Source organism: Elephantulus edwardii, unplaced genomic scaffold, assembly GCF_000299155.1.
Source record: "Elephantulus edwardii isolate Elephantulus edwardi_28Jun2011 unplaced genomic scaffold, EleEdw1.0 scaffold00062, whole genome shotgun sequence".
In the NCBI taxonomy this organism is placed as follows: domain Eukaryota; kingdom Metazoa; phylum Chordata; class Mammalia; order Macroscelidea; family Macroscelididae; genus Elephantulus; species Elephantulus edwardii.
Window position 1 is genome coordinate 2,551,274 of NW_006399812.1, and position 7,382 is coordinate 2,558,655.

The following is a 7,382-nucleotide window of genomic DNA, read 5'->3' on the forward strand; positions in this document are numbered from 1 at the left end:
TAAAACGCATCTATAGTTCCCCTGTTTGTTCATGTACATATTTTTCTTTCCTCCCATTTGTTCATTTTAAGAATTATCTGATGGACCGTGTTGGTCTGTACTGATTTAATTTGACGTGGTGAAAAGCAGGCTGAGAAACCATTTTATGTCAGGGGCAGCTTTGCTCACATTTCCCATGATTTCATAGACCATACTCTTTGAGAAGCTGCTCAGTCAACTTTGAGTAATCACTTTCACTCTCAGTATAACTAGAGCTATAATGTTTGCATATAAGGGAAATAGTTATCATGTTAGTAATACCACTAACAGTATAAACCCTGCCCCTAAATTATCCAGTAATCCTGTAGGAAGATACTATATGATCAAATGTTTAATCATATAAATAGAATGTAAATGTATCACCGAGCACTGTTTTCTAGTGTATCAAAATTCTTTATTTCATAATTAACTGTGCTGTTGTAATGATGTGCTTAACAGGGAATGTGGTTAGTGAAAAGAAGATAAACCTGGATGTTACTGTAAATTTAGTTTAACAAAGGTTTGAAGAAAGATTTCAGATTTTATCTGCCTCTCTTATAATTTGGATCTTTTCTTATGAACATAGTGCTAACATGAAGACCTTTCTCTGCACTATATGCAAACAGGGTAAATACAGCAAAGCCACTTTCAGTTTTTGAAGGTATATCCAGGTTTATGACAGTAATTGTGTTTACATTTTATGGTGCCTAGTATTGACAAAATGTTACTTCCCAATATTAAACAGATAAATCCATAGACCCTTTTTTTGGGTTAATTGTATTTCCTATGATGCATACTGCCTGCCACCAATCTTCCCAAAACTATTTAATGTTGGACAGTCAGGAACTGGCAACAATCAGCTGGCAAAATATCTGTTTCCACTTTTCCATTCTATTAGGTCAAACTGGGGGTAAGAGTGGTGGGGAATATGTAAGGTATTCAGAATGGTATCCTGCAGTGTCAGTTAGCTCTACTGTACAAAGCTGTTTGGTTGTGGAAGCACAGGCCTAAGAAATGAAGACAAAACATACATCTTCTACCATCCAGTTACCTTATGTTAACTGATAACGCTGTTTGTACAGATGTCCATCAGATGACAATAAAGGCTGTTGTACTGAAGTGAAAAAAAAAGATCATCCAGTAGAAAGAGGAAATTATCAAGCAATATCATTAATATCATATGCAAGTAGCTTATTCACAAATAGTTGGAAAATTACATTGACAAGAAACTGTCAGAAATTCAAGTTGGATTCAGAAGAGGTCATGACATAAACGATATCACATCTGATATCAGACGGATCTTGGCTGAAAGCAAAGAATATCAGAAAGAGGTTTATTTGTGTTTTGTGAAAAGGCATTTGACTATGTGCATCATAACAAATTATGGATAACACTGAGAAGATTGGGATTCCTTGAACACTTAACTCTGCTCGTGTAAAAATAGTTGTCCAAATAGTACAAAGGATCATGGCATGTATTAAAATCAGGAAAGGTATGTGTCATGATTGTATAGTTTCTCCATATCCATTCAATCTGTATGCTGAGCAAATGCTTTGAGAAGTTAGAGACTATAAGCAGAAGAATGTGGCAACAGAATTGGAAAAAGACTCATCAACAACCTGTATTGTGAAGATGACCTAATGTTGCTTTCTAAAAGTGAAAAGGATTTAAAGCACTTCTACAGAAGATCAAAGACTACAGCCTTCAAAATGGATTATATGTCAACATCAAGAAAACAAAAATTCTCACCATTGGACCAATAGACAACATAATGATAAATGAGGAAAGACTGAAGTTGTAATTTCACATCATTTGGATCTACAGTCAACATTCATGGTAACAGCTGTCAAGAAACCAAAAGATTTGTTGCCCTGGGAAAATCTGCTGTCAAGGACTTCTACAAGGTGTTAAAGAGCAATTTCATCAGTTTAAAGACACCTGATTGAAGTCATGGGCTTTTCTGTTACTTCCTGTGCATCCGGAACTCACACAGTGAATAAGGATGAAAGGAGAATCAATGCCTTTAAATTGCAGTGGTGGTGAAGAATACTGAATATACCATGGGATTTTAAAAGAAAAAAAAAATCTGTATTACAGGACATGCAGCTAGGGCTCTCCTTAGAGGCAAGACTGGTGGAACTCATCTCACGTACTTTGGACATATTGTCAGAAAAGACCTGTCCTCAGTGAAATACATCTTGTTAGACTGGTGATAATGGGCTCAGGCTTATCGTTAGGATAACACAGGATAGGGCCAGTTTCAGTTTTGTTGTTCATAGGGTTGTTAGGAGTTGACTTGACTCCATGACATCTAAAACAACAACAATGAAAGGGTAATCTCTGATGGCCTAGTGGATAAGGAGTTGAGCTGCCAATCCCAGGCAAGTGTTTCGAATCCACCAGCTTGTGGGAGAAGGAAAAGAAAGATGGGCAGACTCCTGTGTAATTAACTCCCTCTGAAAACCCTTTGGAGGGTCAGCTACGGGTCAGTTCTGACTTGACAGTTGTTGTTGTTGTTAAGTGCTATTGAGTCATAGACAACTCATAGCGATCCTATTAATGAAAGATCTTAATGCTTGTATAACTTTCATCGTTTCTCAAAGTTCATAGAGTTTTCAGAGGCAAACTATTTCAGAAGTGGATGCCACTCCTGCTTCCAAGCTTGTTTTAATCGAGGAGCACCACCAAACACTGTCCACCATGGATAACAACAACAATTCTTCCCATGCCATTTACTGCCTTTGGAAACTTGCTGGAAAGTCAGCTATGAATTGGTTTTGACTCAATGGCAGTGAGTTTAGTCAACAGAGTAAGACAGTATTATCTATAACAAGTAACATATGATGCTTTGTAGTCTAGTGCCACCATATGTTTACAATCTTTATCCTTTTGGTCCTAATATCTCTAGCACCTGACACTTTTTTCGCCACATGAATGAAATGTGCTGAGAAGATGAAGATCTGACTTCTTCTCAAAGTGATTATTGAGGGTGTGCTATTTGTAATATTGAGCAAAAATGTATAAGGGACAAGTTGTACCTTCTCCCTCCAGTGGGATGCTTGAGGACACATTATAATTAATCTAAGAGTGGGAAGAAATTTGGCATTTATGTAAAAACTGCTTTAAAAAAAGTAACCTAAACTGTTGCTCTTCTAGGAATTTATCCAAAAGGAATAACCAGACATTTATATGAACATATCTATGTGTGATTGTTTAGAACAAGAGTAGTTTGTCAGCATCAGGATTGCAAAGAACCTAAACATCCAGCAGTGACAGTGTATAGATAAATTATAACATGTTCACAGAAGAGGTTCTAGAGCAAAAAATGATAATAATACCCTAGTGGTAAAACACGGCAATGTAATCTTGAAGGCACTCAGATCAAATCTACCAGCTGCTCTGCTGGGGAGAAGGATGGGCAATCTCCTCCTGTGTGAGTAACAGCTTCTGAAAACCTGCTGGAGGGTCAGCTGTGGGGGGGGGGGGGGATCCGATTCATGGCATAGAACAACAACTTCTTAAACATTAAAAAAAGATATTAAATATTCTACAATAAAGATGTCTATAGTTCCTGTAAAAAAAAAGAAAAGAAAATATGAAAAAAGAAGGAAAAATAAGATGAGAATCAAGATCCTGAAGCAAGACTCTCTGGGCTACAGGTAATGATGGAGTGCGATTCCAGGCAAACATTTAATATTTTCATGCCTCTACGCCCTCCTCTGTAAACTGGACCTAAACCACTGAGTGTGAGATCTTAAGAGACTGCCTGAAGTTAGGCCCTGGTTAGATGTTTTCTATTTTGATTACCTTCTTACCATTAAAAGTCATATTGTAGAAGGTTAATGATATAAAAAATTTTCTACAAATTCATTATTAATTTTTCCAAAAAGAAGATACAAAAATGTATATCTAGCATAATTCTAAGTATAAATTTTAGAGTCATATTGTTATATGCCATCGAGTTGCTTTTGATTCACAGTGACCCTATGTACAGCAGCCCTGAACCCTGCACTATCCTATGCCAACTTTCCTGCCTCTAACACTCCTACCCTCATTATCCCAGTCATTGTATCAATCCATCTCATCAATGGTCTCCCTCTTTTTCTCCATCCCTACACCCTTCCAAGCATGATTTCCCTCTCCAAGGACCAGACCCTCCTTGCAATATGCCCAAAGTATGTCAGATAAAGCTTCAGAATCCTTGCCTCCAAGGAGCAGCCTGGTCTCACCCACTCTAGGACGAACCTGCTTGTTCTCCTGTCAGTTCATGGGATATTCAATACTCTTCTCCAGCACCACAGCCTAAACACATCAATTCTCTATCATTTAGAGGCATAGGGTGGCAAACAATAGTTACTCCTGGATGGTAACATTATGAATAGCTCTTGCTTTCCTTTTTGTACTTTTCTGTGTATTTCATGTTATTGACAGTGAGTAGTTTCTGTCTACTTCCATGTAAAGATGGTAAAGTGAGCCACCGGGTGGACTGTGGAAACCTTAAACTGGAAAATGTGCTCTGCCTCCACTCAGCTATGATGGCCAGCATGTCTCTGCGCCTCCTAGGTTCCCTCTGAGGTCCTCTCCTGCTCTGACATTCTTTGAAGCACATGGTTCATGAGCAGAGACATGTTGTCATTGCTAAATGCTGTTGAGCTGAGTACAACTCATAACAAACCAATGAACAACAGACTTGAACCGTGTCCCATCCTGTGTCATCCTCATTATCTTTGACACACATGTACCCATTGCTGTGTCAATCTATCTGGTTGAAGGTCGTCTCTTTCACTGAAACTCCATCTTTCCAAGCATGATGTCCCTTTCCAAGCCTCTCCTAGTGACAAGTTCAAAGTATGAGAGATGGAGCTTTGATGTCTTTGACTCTGAGGAACGCGCTGGCTGCCGTCTGCCGTCTGCTTCTAAGAAATGTGTTTGTTCTTTTGGCAGTCCATGGCCTAGTCAGTACTCTTCCTCAGAATCACAACTCAAAGGCATCAGTTCTTTTTATGTTATCCTTACTCATTGCTCAGTTCCCAGATGGGTAGCACATGATTGAAAAGACCATGGCCTGAATAAAAAATACTTTAGTCTATGATACGACATCATTGCTCTTAAATAGTTGGGAGAGGTCCCCGACAGCAGACTTGCTTAATGCAACATGTCTATTGATCTCCTGACTGCTGATGCCAAGGGGTATTGATTATTGACCCAAATAAGATGAAATGATTGACAGCTTCAATCCTTTCTTCCTCTATCGTGATATCATCTACTGGCCTCATGGAGAGGATCTTTGTTTTCTTGATGTTGAGATGTAATGCATATTTAAGTAGTTCTTGGTCTTTTGTAGCAGGCATTTCAAGTACTATTCACTTTCAGAAGGTAAACTTATATCATCTGCATAATGTAGGTTGTTAATGAGTCTTTCTCTGACCCTAGACTTACAAATTCTTTTCTCAGCATGCAGAATGAATTGGTATGGAAAAGGAATGCTTGTTAAAACCAACCTAACAAACACCCACTGCTACAGAGTCAATTCTGACTCGACTTGTGGCACCTCTCCATCATGTTTTTGAGATTGTGAATTTCAATGGGAGGAGATCGCTTTATTTCTCCCTGCAGAATACTAGAACTTAGAATTGTGCAATGCCATTATTAACAATGTTTTATCAAAGCTTCATTGTACTCTTTCTCCTTACCCTACACAACAATTTGCTAATTTCTGCTTCCACTTCCTCCCCTTCCTTGACAACCCCCCAATTATCTCTGTGTGTAAACCTTAATCCCATTTCTATCAGACATGCATGTCCTATTGCAGATTTTTAATTGCAGTACACATAATATCTGATGGTCCATTTATTTAAAATTGATTTTCCCTTCACTGATTCCAATACATGGTTCATTATCTATCTCTTCTTTTCCTGCTCTCCTCATCACTTCTCCCATTACCGTTATATATTTATAACAGATTTTTATATAGTTTTATATAATTCTCCAATTGTGCTCACACAAAACTTATACTTGGTCAGAACATAGCAAGGAAATACTGCATGTTTCAAAATTGGGAAGTGTGTGCACCAAGGATGTGTCATATCTTTTCAACCTATATGCAGAGCAGATTATCCAGAAGGATGGGCTCTATGAAGAGAAATGTGGCATCAGGATTGGAGGTAGACTCATCAACAATCTGTTATGCAGATGACACAACCCTGCTTGCTGAAACTGAAGAGGACGTGAAACTCTTGCTGCAGAAGGTCAAGGACTGCAGACTTCTATATGGACTGAAGCTCAACACCAAGAAAACAAAGGTTCTCACCACAGGGCCAATTGGTAGCATCATGATAGATGGTGAAGAGATTGAGGTTGTCAATAGCTTCCATTTTCTTGGCTCTACAATCAACACTCCTGATACCAGCAGCCAGGAAATTAAAAGATTAGTTGCATTGAGAAAGTCTGCTGTTAGAGACCTCTCCAAAGTACAGCGATGTCATTCTGGAGACTAAGGTGCCCCCGATACAGGCCATGGTCTTTGCAATTACTTGCTATGCATCAGAAAGCTGGACAGTGACTAGGAATAATAGAAGAAGAGTTGATGTCTTTGAGCTGTGGTGTTGGAGAGGAGTATTGACTATATATAATGGACTGCTAGGAAAACAAACAAGTTCACCCTGGAGAGGGTGAAGTCAGGCTGCTCCTTGGAGGCAAGGATACTGAAACTTTGTCTGACAGACTTTGGACATGTTGCAAGCCAGGATCAGTCCTTGGAGAGGGACGTCATGTTTGGGAAGGTGGAGGGACAGCACAAGAAAAGAAGACTCTCAATTGGATGGATTGATTCAGTCACTGGGGAAATGGTTGTGGGTGTGTTGGAGACAATAAAATTTGCATGGGATAAAGGAGAGTTTAGGACAGTTGTACATAGGGTCTCTGTGAGACACAGGTGATGCAACAGAACATAACAATAGCAATGTTTTGGGTACCTCTTTCTGGACACTTATTACATTTGGCCACATGGTATTATCATTTGTATATCTTTCTTGTTCTTCCAACTAGCCTGTGAGCCTTTGGAGAAGGTCTGTCTGATGCATCATGACTGCTTCCAGCATAATCCTTCATACAAGATGAGTTTGAAAGTTTGGGTGCTATAGAGTTTGAATGTCAAAGGTCCGTCTCAACTCTGAAACTCTATGGTTTCCATGCCTTGAACTTTCTATTTCTCTATTTGGTCTGGTTGCATTTCATCTTCTAAGCAAGAATGTGACAGAATAGAAAGAGGTGTTTGGAGGGAGAAGAATTGTCAGTGGCATGTGTGGTGGGTGCAGGGAGGAACATTTTAATGGATTATTTGGGAAACACAGAGGAGAGTTGAG